Source organism: Manacus vitellinus, unplaced genomic scaffold (genome assembly GCF_001715985.3).
Source record: "Manacus vitellinus isolate BGI_N305 unplaced genomic scaffold, ASM171598v3 scaffold_5_pilon, whole genome shotgun sequence".
Lineage (NCBI taxonomy): Eukaryota > Metazoa > Chordata > Aves > Passeriformes > Pipridae > Manacus > Manacus vitellinus.
The window spans coordinates 889,807-905,760 of NW_021940682.1; the positions used below are offsets into that span (position 1 = coordinate 889,807).

Consider the following 15,954-nt stretch of genomic DNA (forward strand, 5'->3'; position numbering starts at 1 on the left):
AGAAAGAACCCAGAACTCACTCAGTGCTGCCAAGTGAACCAAGATGCTCAATTTAATATTGTCAAAAAAATACCATTATTTCATTGTCATAAAAAAATATGCACTGGAAAAAAATGTTTTTCAAGGGAACATTTATTTTTCTCCCTTCTTCTTGAAATACCTCCTTGACACCAATCAAGTAATCCAAAATCATTTCCTGCTCCACAGCAGAGTGGAGTATCATAGAGATATGAGAAGACCTGTGTGACATGTTTGCTTCTACAGTAGTGTGAAGTCAAATAGCCAGTTACTCTAATATCAAACAGAATTTCCCTGATGATTCTTCCTTCTGAACCATGAATTTGAAGCAATAAACTTCAAGGACAACTTCCCCCCACCTGAGGTTAGAAACAGGCACATGACTGCAGTGGGATGCGTGACCTTGAGCAGAGTCTAGGCAGTTCTCAGCACTTTGAGACACACAATAACTCACCTGCATCCAAGCATCAGCTGGAGATGCTTGTCTGCACCATGAAAAAAATCTTGGGCATCAATTTTTGGTTGCATTAACGAGCCCATAACCCAAAAAGTATATATGGCAACCCAGTGACTAAACAAAAGGCACTATCTTAAACATCTAAGCATAACTGATTATTCCACATTGAGGCTACAATTATTCAGCACAAAGTGAGTCAAATGTAAAAGAACTTACTGAACTGAGGTCACAGCTGACTGAAGTCACACCCTGCTGCAGTATTTACAGTGCACTGAGGTAACTCAGCAATTGTTTCGTGGAAGAAAATAGACTGAAAAAATAACAGATTCCACGATCTGCGGGAAGAAAATAGATTTAAGCTTTTGGCATTTCATGTCCCTGATTTTGTAGTTTCAATTATTTATGTTTCTATGTACGGATACAATCTTCTCATCCACTAATCTGGGCCAAGCCCTTCCTCTACATGCATTACCATGATGAAATCATATATTTAGCTAATGTCAAATTTTTGATGTTTTGTTTTAAATTACCTGATCAAATGCGCAAATGTGATTTCCCCCCCCGAATCCATTAACAAATTCACATTTCCAAAATCAGTCCCTGATGTGAATGCCCAGGCTTGGCAAGTTTACAGGCCTGACTTTCAGAAGCATTTATACTTTTTTAAAATTTAAGGCCTTTATAATCACATACTAGGTTTCCAGCAAACATCCAGTGATTAAAGATGACAAAATTAGAAACTTTTATAAAAGATAAATTGTAAGCAGTGCAAAATGGTTTTGGCTCCGATTTCCTCTAATCATGGAGTTTGAATATTCACATATCACAAAAAAACTTTGCCCAGGAATTTGTCATTGCTGGTTACCAAGACAAATTGAACAAACTATCACTAGAAAGGGATTCTGAAATGCTAAAACCAGGTACTTTATTGCAATTTACTCATTCATTCAACTGAAAATACTTGCTGAGGCATTTTCAATGTAAAATTTTCTTTATACTGGTGTCAGATAGTTTCCCAATGGAAACCTCAGTTTGGGTCAGGAGCCCAAGATACTACCCTGCTCTCAGGAAACCTCAGAGGAGCTCTTTTTTTGTAAAGCTCCAACAGGTTTTGAAGGCAGATAACTTTCCCAAATCTTTCAGAACATGGATTCACTGTTCTTCAACTGGTTCTTCTCCCAGAAATAAGTGTGTGTGAAATAAGTGTGGGTGGGAAGGTAAAAAGGAGAAAGGGAAGGAGCTAAGAGGCCATATGAGGTGATGCTTTTTGATCTTTTCCTGGTTGGAGGAGTGACAGATGAGGCTGGGGAAATCTGACTGCACCATTCAATTCCAAGCCCTTCAAGAATTGTTCTAGAGGTGATTCTAGTGATCTTAACATTACTTAAGAAATACTCACCTAAAATCTTTTTTTTCAAAGATATGGTTACCCTCCTACTGACCTAAGAATAAATAATGAGGGCTTTATCTTTCAAGTTGAGTCACTACTTCATGGGGATCTTGCACAAATGATACTGGAGATACTTCTAATACATGATGCTGAACAGAACTGTCAGACTTCAAGGGCTGCTCAACTTTGAACAGCAATGATACTGCAATGAAGTGAGCTGCTTCAATTGGAATAAGAAGGATTACCCATGGAGACAGCCCTTGAAGAATGTTGCCTTAAAAACTATCTTTCACAATGGCCTTATTCTCCTGGTTACACCCATATGGCTAGAAAATATTAGAGCCCTGCAAAAGATGCTACAGAAGGGGCATCCACAGAAAATTTTTGAGGGACAAAGGCCTGTATAAACAGAGCTTTCTCCCACATTGTTAGGCTACTAAGAAATGTTATAAAACTGCACCAGTGATTAAATTCTGTTTATAGAGTTCAGCTCTATTTGCTGAGATTGAGAAGTGTATTTTTCCCTTTTCCAGAAGGCACACTAGATAAACTTTAAACTCGTACTCTGTTTCAAAGGAAAAATATTTGTCCTACACAAAGCCTCTATTCAGCTTCCCTGTTTTTACTACAGTAAGAAAAATAGCTGTGCCCTGGATAATTTGTTCATATATGCCAATAAAAGCACATTGGATTAGAGCCAGCACTTCTAGCAAGCACCCAGACTTCTAAAATCCCATGAAAAGCAGAATTTTTTTTCTCTACTTATCCTTTTTCTATTTGCCATTCCCAGTACTTACTACTTGTTTCCATTTCATCTGCCTTTATGTTACTGTGAGAAGCAACTAGAAGAGAAAAATTAGACTAAAGAATAAAACCAAAGCTTTTAAAGAAGACGCTTTATGAAAAAGAGCTTTCAGATATTTTCATACAATGTTTCAAGTGTTAAGCACGTATAGTTTTGAGCTCAACTCTATTTAAAAATTATAAAGGAGGCTAAAGTATATTCATGTTATAGACATATAAAGAAATAAGAAACACACTGACATAAATATTTAGATACCTGTGCTTTCATGCAGGACTCTAAGCAATATGCTTCCTGCCTAACCTAGGCAGGTCTGTGGCAGACCCAGAGTAAAAAAGACCCTGGACAAAATTATTGGGAAGTTATTCAGATCATATCAATTATCTGTGCGTATGTGCTTCCCCAAAACTCAATGGCAACTTTCTAGAAAAGTTTCCCAAACAATCACAGAAATGGGGCTGAAAAGGAAAGAAGTCATCTCACGTCCTTAAGGCAGCAGCAACTGTGACAAGGTATTTCCCAAAAAGCAGTACTTTCTAACCTCTTCCTTGGGCCTTTGGTGAGAGAGGCTAAAAACCTGGGGAAATCCAGGGTCTCATTAGCCTTACTCTGAAAAGGTTTTTCTCAACAAATAAGTTAAACCCTTGTTCAATTTAAACTCCTATAATACTGCTTCTATCCACGGCATACCCAAAAAACACGTTAGGTTCTTAATTTCAGAAAAAGTCAAAAAAAAGGAAAAGGTAACAGCAACACATGACAAACCAGTGTTAAACTGGGCTTGTAAAAATATCCTATTCCTCAGTCTTGTCTGATCAAGAATAGTTGGCTTACTGCTCCCTCCTCTCTCTTTTATAACTTATCACTCACATCAACAGGCCTACAAGGATGTTGTATCATCTCATGTGTTTTTCCAGACAGGCAATCCAAAGTAAGCACACGTCAACTTCTATTTTCCCACAGGAGCCCACAAGGCAAGTTTCAGGGGGAACAATATTACAGTTACTTCATCTATATATTATCTTTCATTATCTCAGTGTTTTTCTAAACCATATCCCTTTGCTTCTTGAACTTTGTATAACCTCTTCTCTTTCCTCATATTGTTTAATTCAGCCTTATGTTTTTCTCCTCCTTTTCCTTTTTTTCATGCACACCTACAGCAGACTTTCTGGGGGAAAAAAGAAAGTTATTAGAGGAGAAATAATTCAGCTGTAGACTCAAAAATAGTTCCTGACATTGTCCAAAGTCTTTAAGATGGGGACTGAGCTTGCCATCCACACTGAGGATGTGACTGTCCTTCATCTCCTGTCTGATTGAGTTGGATGACAACTGAGAAAATTAACAATGACAATTGTAAATATTGCCTTTCCCAACAGAGAGACCAAAATAATTAGAGGTAGGATTTTATTTTTTTTTTTTGTGAATGGATATGGTAATTTATGTTGCCTGTCTGTTGCATTAAGCTTTCTGAAAGCTCATTCACAGATAGGTTTAAGGGAAATGGCAATTACTGCTCTAATTGGCTGTGCCCTCTTTCTGCCTTTACAAGAATGCAAAAAGGTGACAAAAATCTCAACTTCTTTGTAGGTGTCAGTCTGAAATCCAGGGTAAAAGAGCAAGTTGCACCTTGCAGGGATTGAGTTTATGGCCCAAGTAAAATTTAGCACAGGGATAAGGTGTTTTACTAGGACAGTAGGAAGGCTGCCAGATGCCTCACCCTTGTCCATCAACAAACAACTTAGATAGCTCCCAGACTACCCACACTTGAGTCACAGTCTAAAAATTTTCACTACAAACTAAGGACGTAGCCCTTTTGAGACTGCCTACAACCAAACTGGTAGTTAGCAAAACCCCTGCTGAGCAGAGGCCTCAAGGTCCTCAGCCACTTTCTTAGGCTCTAAACAGCTTTTAAAACCTTCTGTTCTCTCCCAGCTTACCTTTACCCATCACCAGCTATCCATATGCCACTTCACCAATGTGTTAACCCAGTTTTATTGCAAAAAGAGGTCACTATACAATGGGAAACCTCCACAGACTGCAGTCGGCATCACGGGCCAGCATGGATTTTGATCAGAGGAGCCACATCTACTGCTGCTGCAGTCTGCAGATGGATGCTGTCTGTCAGATGGCAGTGCAACAGCAGCACCTGTCTGATGTCACCTAACTGCCTCTGGCCTGGTCTCAAACACCACGTTTTGTCCTGTTTTCAAAAGCAAGTGGAGAGATGCAGTCAAGTCCTTGAGTGAGACGAGCCTCTCCAGCCACATACCCATTGCCCACCCGACAGCAAAATGGTCCCAGGGCTTCAGCTGTCCACTCTCAGTGAGGACATGGGTGAGGACAGACCTTCAGTCACAGCTCAAGCTGGTATTTCAGCAGCAAACTGCCCTGTATCATGCTCAGATCACCGTTCAGCCCTATACAGCTGTTTTGGTAAATACCCAAGTGACAGCTGGTGATGGTTTGTAAAAACCTCTTCCAAGGCAGAGAGGTTCTTTATCCTTCACCTCCTGTGTGTGGGCCTGGCTCTGGATTGCACTGAGCCACCTCCTCCAGGAGTGACCCTGTGGGCAAACCACGTCACCCACTCTGGGGATGCCGTGGCTGTTTCCCTCATCAGGCACAGAGGAAGGTTGGTGGGAGCAAAGCCATTAATTGGGATGTTGTATTGCCTGGTGGGAACACAGAGGTCACCAAATCCTTTGCTGCTCATGCACAGCAAGGTCAGTACTCCTTGCCAAAGGTGTCAGCACAATTAATAGCTAGTCAGGCTGGCCAAGCTCACTACCTTTGTGCTGTTTGTTGAAGGGAAAACAGCACAGCTGCAGTCCAGAGCACTGAAGGTGACATTTAGGTAAACTCTGTACCCAAAAAGCTTGCTTCCTTTGCCATTATTCAGCTTTGTGACTCAGTTCTTCCAGGCATATGTACACCTCAGCCAGTGCCAGGTTCTCAGGTGATGTTAACGGGAGATATGCGCATCCATTTCCTCCAAACAAAGTTAGAAATATGGAATAAGATCACAGCTCTAATCAGATTGGGGAGGTTAAGGATTACAGAAATTAGAAAGGGAGAAGGCCACTGGATTCAGCCCTTTTCCAGCTACAAGACCATCCCCCTAGTCACAAGCTTTCCGGTTTCACTGCTGGAGCAGCACCTCTTGAAAATCTTACACCCAAAAGAAAAAAAAATGCAGATGAGACATGAGATTTCTTCAGCAGAAACATGGTGCTGAGAGCAAACTGCGTTGCCCTTCCCCTCCTGCCACGCTTGCACAGCAACCCTGTCACCCAAGAGTTCATCTTGTACTTTAGGAGGGGCCCTCGGCTTGGATTCTCACACCTGGCTAAAGGAAAGACCTTGAGACTTGACAAAATGTACTCTGATTCAGAGAAAATACTGACAGCTTATTATCTAGGGATGGGGGAAAAGCCCACATAGTTTTAGATTCAAAAAAGGGCACTTGTGACCAGTAGTTTCAAAACCCCTTATTGTTTCTGCAAGGTTGCCCCTGTCTCCCCTCACTGCCTCTTTCTCTAGTGAAGGCAGGTATAGCTCTTTTTCTAAAAGTTCCCAGAACATTTGTATGCTTCTGCAAGGAATTTATTAGGAAATCATAGATTTTTTGTAAGGGAGAGGATCCAACATCCTACAAACAGGGAAATCCCAACAGATGTCCTAACATCTTTCCCTGCTGCCCAATCGATTGGCGAGCACGAGGGGCTCCTGTGCAGTTCACTCCTGCCAAGTTCTAGCATTGCTTAGCAGATGGCTACTTCTCATTGTGCTCAGGGGTTTCCCCTCCCTGGCACTGAACAGCTTCACATCAGCCAGAAGCTCAGGCACCACTTTGCCAGATTCTATAACCACCTCCCTTCACACCTGCACCAGTAACAGTGTGACTTCCCTCTCCTGCTCAGGCGTGGTGCAATCCAGAAGCTCAAGAGATGCTAAACATCCACTTTCCTTTTAATCACGAGCAGAAGTGGCACTGCAGCCCTAACACACGTGATCAGATGCTCTGGCAAGTGTTCAAAGTGATCAAAGTACTCTGGTCACACAAAACCGGTGGCAGCAATGGCTCTCCTCCAAAATTTCGGGCATACATTGCGCAGCATCCTCATTTCCAGTAATGACATCTAACACAAAGAGCCACAGCAGATGACACTTGCTTTGAATGTTTAACAAACAAGTGTTTAATCCCTGTAAGTTGTCCTTAAGTACATAAACTAGTAAGGCAGCTCTGATGATGGAGGAGATGATCCTCTTTTGGATTGCTCCTGAAATGGAAATATGTGAACTGTGATGTCATGTAATTTGCACTTCCCTAATATTAGGCTGTTCTTATCTAATGTTCCTCTCTTGCTCGTATTTTTAGTGTACTCCAAGGGGATATTATCCAAGAGGATAATACACATGATGAAGAAAACTAACCGTAGGCGGTATAAAAACTAACACCAGACTGACCACAAATGCTTTCCCAGAGACTTCCAAACCTGTCCAAGTGGAGGCAAGGAACGGAAGGTATCTCTCACTTCTGACTCACATTGTTGGCCTGAACACGAGATGGTTCATTACTCAGAAATGGCTTTTGGACTCCCCCGGCCCCCTTCCCCAAGAGTAAAGCGCAGCAGAGCGGGGAGGAAACATCCACAGCTCCAGATTTATGGAAGAAAAAAAGGCTGCACAACCCTTGAGGAATCTGGGATGCATTTCAAGCCGCAAGAGTAACAACGGAAATTGTAAGCAGCATAATGATTTTTTTGGGTATTTTTGAATTATCTAGAGACAACTAACTCTATCTCTACAATATAATATATTTTTGCATACTGTCCACATCCCACAGAGGTTGAGTCAGCTGTGGTGTTCCCTCCCAAACATATAAATAAGGTTAAGAAGAAAACCTTTCTTCCATTTTAGTTTGCATTTCCTTTTTTTTTTTCAATCCCTGTTAAATTTTAATCCCCATGTTGTTGCACATAGAAAACAGACACTTGAAAAATTTTTAATCCCCATCTTATTACACATAGAAAACAGACATTGAAAAGTGATTGCTAATAGAAGAAACACTTGGATCAACAGGTCAATACTTAAAATCAAATTACAAAAGCAGAAAAAGAAGTCCAGAGGATTTGCAAGAGTAACAGATAAGAGAGAAGAGCATCATTAAATGCAAACCATCCTCCCTCCAAATGAAAGCTACAGTTTTCCTTTTTTTTTTTTCCTCTGTTTCAGGGAGTTTTAGGGGAAGGGGTTGAAGGAACCACAGAGCAGTCAACTGCCCAGCTTCCATTACTCTCTTTTAAATACTGATTTTGAAAAATATTCCTATTTCCTGAAAATCAAGGCAATCACATGCATCTAGACAGTTCTCAGAAGAAAAATGTGACATAATACTTGTGTGTGCAGTCGTGCATTCAGTTGGACACTTTTGTCATCTTTAACACTTGCTTCCAAATGCCTTGGTCAGTAATTTATTTCACCACAATATGCTCACAGGATTAAATCTCACTGTGTAATTTGAGCATTGCTGTTCACAGATCAGTCTACCCAGAATGCCCAAAATATTAATTAGCACTAGAAAAACCTAGACCATGAGAGATGATTGGCACTGTCCAAACTTAATAAATAAATAAAAAAATAAATAAAAAAGGATATTTAATCTTTTCAGAAATTTACAATCTTCTACTTCATCATCTAATACTGGAATATTGCATCCTTCCATGTTTCCCTGGCACCCCCTTTTCTCTGGATACGAAGTAAAAACATATCAGACTAGTCAAGCACAAAACTTATAGTTTTGACAGACTTTCAAAATAAATAGAGAACCAATGAGCTTGAGAGCCTGCACCTGTCTGGAATTGGTGGAACTAACACATGGCTGTTCTGCAGTTATATCAGCTTTTGGGGTTTTGACTGTGCACAGCACTTACTGCATTATGTACATTTAAAAAGTGTGCATGGCTTTTAATTTTTTTTTATCACTTTACATGACCACAGTCTCCAGGAAAGGAGTTAGAAGTTAACTGTTATAAAATTACAGTTAGAAACAGTCTGGGTTGAGGGTTCTGCAGAGGTAAAGCTTAATTATTTACAGCTTAAGTCTTAACAGACTAGGTCCCAAGGTCATTTATTACCAAGAATGAACATAAATCACTGGTTTCTATTTTTATAGTGCAACCACCAGCACTCAGGAAGAGCTATAAGGTGAGTAAGCAGAGATACCCACCCTTAAATAACACCATGGGACAGACTTCATGAGTGTAAAAATGACAGAGGGTACATATATCTGTTTAAAAAGTGGGGATAGGTTCCAAAAAAAGCAGAATTGACACGATTTGGCTTGGCCACAGCTGAAAGGTGCACCCTGTAGTGCAGAAGGACCTATATGCCACAATTCCCTGTGACAAGGGAATCCAAAACTGGTGGTTACAGTCTATGGCTTGGACTAGATGACATTCGAGGTACCTCCACAATTTTCACTACCTGCCTCTTGAAAATAGAAGTAACTTCAGGGAACTAGGATTGAATATCACAAGGTATAAAACACACACTAATCCCTGTGTTGATCAGACTCCCAAGAAGGTATTGGCACCATTTAAGACCGGTATTTATTGTTCAAGTTCCAAAACCATATGATGATTCTTCTAGTTCAAGGAAAAAAATGCCCCATTATGCACTAGTAGTCAATGTACTTTGGAGCACAAATCACCATTTGTAGCATAAACATATTAGGAGGGCACATACCATTATATAGCCAAGCACTGGTGTTTATATTTTGTGAACATCAGCAGTAGCAAAACAAATGCTTAGTTATAGGAGGAATGGAGGTTCAGTGATTCAGTAACATAACAAGTCAGCTGCAAAATGAATATACACAAATATATCACTAATACAATCTATTATTGTAGAAAGTTTTATTCTGGTGGACAAAGTTTGGCTGGTGGACAACACCCTGTTGTTACTGAGTTATTTTTAAATGGGCATAAATGAATAAAAGTGTGCTTATGACCTATCAAAGGTGAAAAAAGCTAAAAGTCACTCCTTTTATAAGATGATTCCCCTGACACACACATACTACTTGTGTAGCCCTAGTGGATACTTTTAAGGAGAGTTAAGGATAAGGATTTTAAACAACATTCATAATATGTATACACCAGACCTTTATTTCTATGACCTATCAACTAAATAGTGGCTTATCAAGACCCTTTGAATACCAGCCTATGCAAATATATTGAGATGCAAAGGAGAGATACATGCTTAACTCTCCTCTATCTTTTAGCCTATGAATCACCTATTGTTTCCAAATTGTGAGCTATGCTCAACCCTTCTTTTACTGCAGTGTCTGCTCCTTATCTGTACTATGTTTAAATCACTGTATAAATTGCAGAGTAATTTAGGTTGGGAGAGATCTCTGGAGGTCATCTAGTGCCAACTTCCTGATGAAAATAAGACTAACTTGTAAGTTAGACAGAGATATGATCTATGAATCATGTACAATAACCACAGTGACTCCTCCAGCCACCAGAAATTCATCAAGTGATCGATAAGCTGCTCCCGACCACAAGTAAAATAAACTCTCCCATTTTGGCCCCCTGCTTATGTCCTGTTACATCTGAATAGCATCAAGAACAGAAGTAAAGGTCTTTGCAAGAGTACAGCTGCCAACCTGTGACTCAGTTCAGCAGCATTTTAAGAAACCTGGTGTTGAGACAACCAGGGAAAGGAGGAGGCAGCACATCAAGGATAGACAGCTGCCAGAACCCACAGGAGGAAGGTGGACAGCATGGTGAGGGGAGCACTGTGGGTGAAAGTCAACAGAGCATTTCTCTGGAGGAAGGAAGCACAGCTTAGCTGGCTAACACATGGTTCCTTAAAACCCATTTAGTGCAGCTTCCATGGTCCCTGGTGTCATGGTTTAACTCCAGCCAGCAACTAAGTACCACAGAACTGCTCCCTCCCTTCCTCCCTGCCCCTGGTGGGATGGGGAGAACAATCAGAAAAAAAAAAAGTAAGACTCATGGATTGAGATAAAAACAGTTTAATAATCAAAACAAAGTACAATATCGTACTACTGCTACTAATAACAACAATAAGAAAAATAAATATTGTGATGAAAAGGAGAGAGACAAAGAAATGAAACTCAAGGAAGACAAGTGATGCTCAATGCAATTGCTCACCAACTGCTGACAGATGCTCAGCCCGTCCTGGCGCAGCCATTGGCACCTCCCAGCCAACTCCCCCCAGTTTATATCCCGGGCATGACGTTCTATTGTATGGAATATCCCTTTGGCCAGCTTGGGTCAGCTGTCCTGGTCACAAGAAGGAGAGGCTTCTTGTGCCTCTCCTCACTGGCAGAGCACGAGACACTGAAAAGTCCTTGAGTCGGGGCGAGCGCTACTTAGCAACAGCCCAAACACCAGCGTGTTATCAACATCATTCTCCACCTAAATCCAAAACACGGCTCCTAGGAGGAAAATGAGCTCTATCCCAGCTGAAACCCGGACACCTGGTGACCCAGAGATCTCACTGCATGAGGACACATCCGTACTCACGACAGCCTTGCTGCAGCTGTTTGTTTGTGCACCCCCTTAGCCGAGGCCTCACCGCGGGGCCGCGGGGAGAAAAGCGATTGAGTTACAACGAGCTCCGTCCTCGAGCACAGAGCAGAGAATGAACATCTACTGTCTAACACAGACAATCTGTCAAACTGCAAATTAATACAACTGCTTGGGATCAGCATAATTCATATATGCATACACACAGATACACATATTTAAATAAGAACTGTAGCACCCCAGTATGCCCCAATAAGTTTGGCTTTGTCTCCTTGGACATTGAGGCTACAACAAGGAGCTATGCCAAGTGCAACAGGCTGTACATTATTTAAGTTTGACCATTCTATACTATGGTTTGTCATGGTTCCCACATACAGAAACAAAGCCTCTTAAGTTAACAAGCTTGAAAATGGTCACCCTGGACAGTGTTGAAAGCAGTCCACATCAGAAGGTATGCCCAAAAGAGAGGAACAAATTTTGCAGTTCACACTTTGACCATACTGGAAAATTGAATAACTGCATCTCCACCAGCAACAGCAGCAACAAGAACATTCTGAACAGATTCCAGGTACGTTAACAAATCACAGTGCTTAGCATGACCCACTGCTCAAAATCCCTTGTGGTTGTAGCCATTCCTGGCAAACTGAAAACATTTTTCCTTCCACACTTCCTCTCTGTAGTACAGCTGAATGACCTTGGTGGTGGGAGAAGGTCAAAGTAGATGAGAAAAGAGTCTTGAAAAACACTGATTAACTATTTGATTTTAAGTACTGAATTCACGTTTTGGAGACAAAGCCAATTTCATTAAAAACATTTAAGTCTTGGAACTTAAAAGAAGATGCAGGAGTTTCAAGAACAACTATTTGAGCCCACCCAGTCACCCCAACAATCCCTTCTTGCAAGCCAAGGAAGCTACAGAATGAACAATCTCAAAAACATCAAACTACCAAAACCAAAACCAACCAACCAAACCAACCAACCAACTCACAAAAGAAAAGGAATGGAGGAAGGGGTGGCAGGGGGGCTTGCCTTTAACTTCACATACCACTCACTTTGCCCTGTGTGTTGCCAACTGACATAAACAACTTCACACTTTTGCAGGTCACCTTTACAATTTGGTTTATTTGTATTTTTGCTCTTTCCCAAACTCTTCTGGTCTCCTGTTCTCCACAAATAAGCAAAAACTGTCAATAGCATGGAAGTCAGTTTGGAGGGCTTCCCCATACCCTGGAGTGGTGACTTACAAACTTTTGTCAGGTCTCAGCATTTTTATTTTGTTTCTACAGACAAACATCTTTACCTTTACATTGACTGCTTTATCGTTAAAAGAAATAATCTCAGTTTTAAACAGAAGTTTACTGTATGCCACACATGCCCCCTGGACTCAGGGTATGTCTCTAAGTCAAGATAAGCAGCTGGTCCAGGAGACTGAGAGTACACATTAAATAGCATAAAGGAACAGTCGCCCCAGGGACTTCAGGTCCAGTCTCAGTATGGCTGCAGCTGCCTCCCAGGAACCTCTGCATCAACCTATGCCCACCTTTGCTCACCTTATTACTCTTGAACCTATTTCACCCTCTCTCTGCCTCCACAGCTATCCCTTAAAACATGATATATTTAGAACTGGAAACAATTTTTCTTTTCAACAATTAACCTCAAATCCCAAACCTCTTGCAGCATCCAGATAAAACATTAATATAATTAATTCCCTCTATTTCCTCTTTCTATCATAACCCATTGCTGGTTTACACCTCAGTTGCATCTTCTCATGTGCTTGCAAACTCTATCATAACAGCATTCTTGTACCTCTGCCCACTGGTTAAATGATAAAGTCAAGAAAATTTGCATGTACAAGAAACAGTAAAGCGAGGAATAAATGAGGTACCTGAAAACTCAGTGCTGGTCTAGTGCTACACTCCTTCACTTCCATGCAGGCTGATGGGTATTTTACCACAAGTAATTTATCAACAGCTCTAGAGTCACACAAAGGTGACTTAAACAGAAAGTTTCTTTAAACCTACTTGATAAATACTGAAATAATGGAGAAAATAAAGGAAGTAGCTTCTAAAAGGAGGTTTGAAGCACTTTTCCTGAATGCTGATTCTGCTCAAATAGGTTTATTTTTTTTCTGCTGCAAGAGTAGCAGTCTCCAAAACAAATAAAATAAATGCTTCGAAAGGTAGTAGTTCTGGTCTGATAAACAGCAATATAAAAATGGCATCTTTGCACTCAGCAGAACTGCTGCTGGTGTGCAGTCAGGAGTGATTGCTGCTGACTAGGGAGATAAATAAAGTTCTACTACTTTCATGCTTGTTTGAAACAGGATATCATTGCTACTGTTGTGCAGCAAAGTGAACACTATTGTCTTCTATCTAAAGCCAAGTTCTTCATTAATTTTCAATTACATATCTGGACAGTTCCTGCCACACCACTCAATAAGAGGTAATGGGATACAGAGACAATATCAGAGCCCACTTCACTCTGCACAAACTTTATGATGCAAAACTGCTCAGGAAGGGAGATCAGCCTACGAGACTGGGAAATGCTCAACCCGGAGTCAAACAGAAATTCCGTCCTCGTAAAGTTGCTTTTAAAGAAGCATTTGCCAGGTTCAACAGCTGCATTTCTCTATAGAATGCTACAGATCCAAGCAATGCTGAAGGGGGGGGGGAAATGAGATCAAAAAATCAGTAAGTAAGCGCATTGATGTAAAAGATTTAACAAAGAGTTTTCACAGCCTAAGTTCAATGTCATGTGTGTAGGCTGCAGGTATAAAATTAAATACAATCTACAGATATGGATAAATACCAGCTCATCATTTCGAGGAAGTATATAGGCTAGAAAAACACTATTTTATGATACTATCAGAATATAAGTACATTTTGTTTTATAGAACTGGTGGGCAAGTAACAGAAAAGAAGTAGATAATGTAAGTTCTCAGCATTCAAATTGGCAAACTACCGCATTTTAGAAACTATTAGGAAACACATCCTTGAAAGTGAGGGTTTAAAATACTTTGGAGCACATTTTGGCAATACTTAGAATAAATAAACAGTAACAGTGTCTGCTCTTTGGAGCCTCAAAGTCAGAGAGATAAGGAAACTTCTGAAAGAAGGAACAGATAGGAAAACAAGAAGACCTGCTTCCAGAGCCTCCCAGGACTCACAGACAAAACACATCACCATTATTTTCTTACCATTATCTGACTTGAAGCTCCTGAAAGTTAACTATTTCTCTTAAATCAAATACAGCATACATCGTATTTCCATCTGGAAGTGCTTGATATTTCTCAGCATCTCAGTAAGCATGATATAAGGTGCTATTGTTTGTCACAGTGCCACTTTTTTTTTTCAGAAAGTCCCCACAAAAGTTATTATATCAAGCCTGAAATTTCTTATAAAGAAGCCAAGTAGTATTTTCCACTTTTAGCTAAGAAGTTCTGCCATATTGATTTTCTTGTTTCCATATTGTTTTACTTAAAAGATAAGCCTCAATGAAGTAGTTAAGACTCCAATAAACTGTTTATCTTAATGAACAGACACAGAGACCAAATTAGTAGGCAATATCACTTCTAAAAAAGCATTACTAAAACCACTCCATTTGTGCCAGTAACTATGTATGTGCTGGTGTGATGTCAGAGACATTTCATTTCATGACACAAAAGAACAAGACAAAAACTTGGGGCAGAGAACTGAAACAAATCCACTAAAAGTTTCATGTTGTTACTGATAAGTCAGAGCTTTCCAGATTTAAGAGGGTGGTTGACACCAAGAAAATATTTTTCTTACATTCAAAGAGTCTGAAAATGCTGCCAAACAAGATCAAGGGAGCTTGTTCCCTTTTTTCGTTGCATCTTTAGGTCAGACACTTTAAATAGAGTTTTTGGCACACAATAAAATAAACTAAATCAACTTCTGCCAAATTCCTGGCTTTTTATGACTCAAGCTGCCAGGCCTTTTAGTTATGCCAAGCTTCTGCAAGAATTAAATACTGTTCAAGTTAACCTGGCAGAAAAGGCTGGGTCCTTATCAGGTGAACATCAGCACAGCTGTCAGATCAGGAGCTCCACAGCCATTGCACCCTGAGGCTCATAAGATCTGTCTCTGGGCCAGGACCTAATCCTGCCAGTGCTCACCTGCAAGCCAAAGTAGCTCAGGGGAGAGGAGGGAGGGCTTCTCCCACCTCTTCACCTTCCTCCATCTGTTTGTTACTACTGCTGTGTCCTTCTTTACCCTGATAACACAGGCAGCTGTTTGAACTGCTCAAAGATGTGCATCCTGAGGCTGTATCCCAGGGAAGGCACTAAAAGGCAGGTGGTAAAACTGCAGGCTTGCAACACATCTTGACTCAACTGCAGGCCTGGGATGCACCACTTTGGTACAGGAGAAATTCTGGTTTTAAACACCTCTCTGCCAATACATAGGAGAACCACCTGTTAAACTCACATATATACACGCTCCAAGAATTTGCACACCAGAAACGGCTACAGCAACTTATTTTCACGATATTCATACGGTGACATTTGGTTTAAAAATAAATGCATATTTTGGTGAGAAATTGCTGTGAAAGTAAAATGTATCCTTCATTATTCCATTATTTCAAAGAGCAAGAAAACAACTTCCATCTATCCCTCCCAAGGCAGTTTTGGGATTATCTGTGGTCCTCTGAGGCCTCACACCAACTGCAGCTCCGTCAGTCCAGGCTGCCACATCTTATCTTTCCAAAACAT

The 15,954-nt window shown here is 40.6% G+C and overlaps 1 long non-coding RNA gene across 1 annotated transcript in view; it reads right to left on the reverse strand.

The window, feature by feature from the left end:
• Positions 1 to 717: 717 nt before the first annotated feature.
• Positions 718 to 15,954, reverse strand: part of LOC115307842 — a 69,241-nt gene continuing 54,004 nt past the window's right edge. Inside the window, exon 3 of the long non-coding RNA XR_003916213.1 lies at positions 718 to 810. This is a non-coding gene — a long non-coding RNA (uncharacterized LOC115307842). The remainder of the gene's footprint in view (positions 811 to 15,954) is intronic.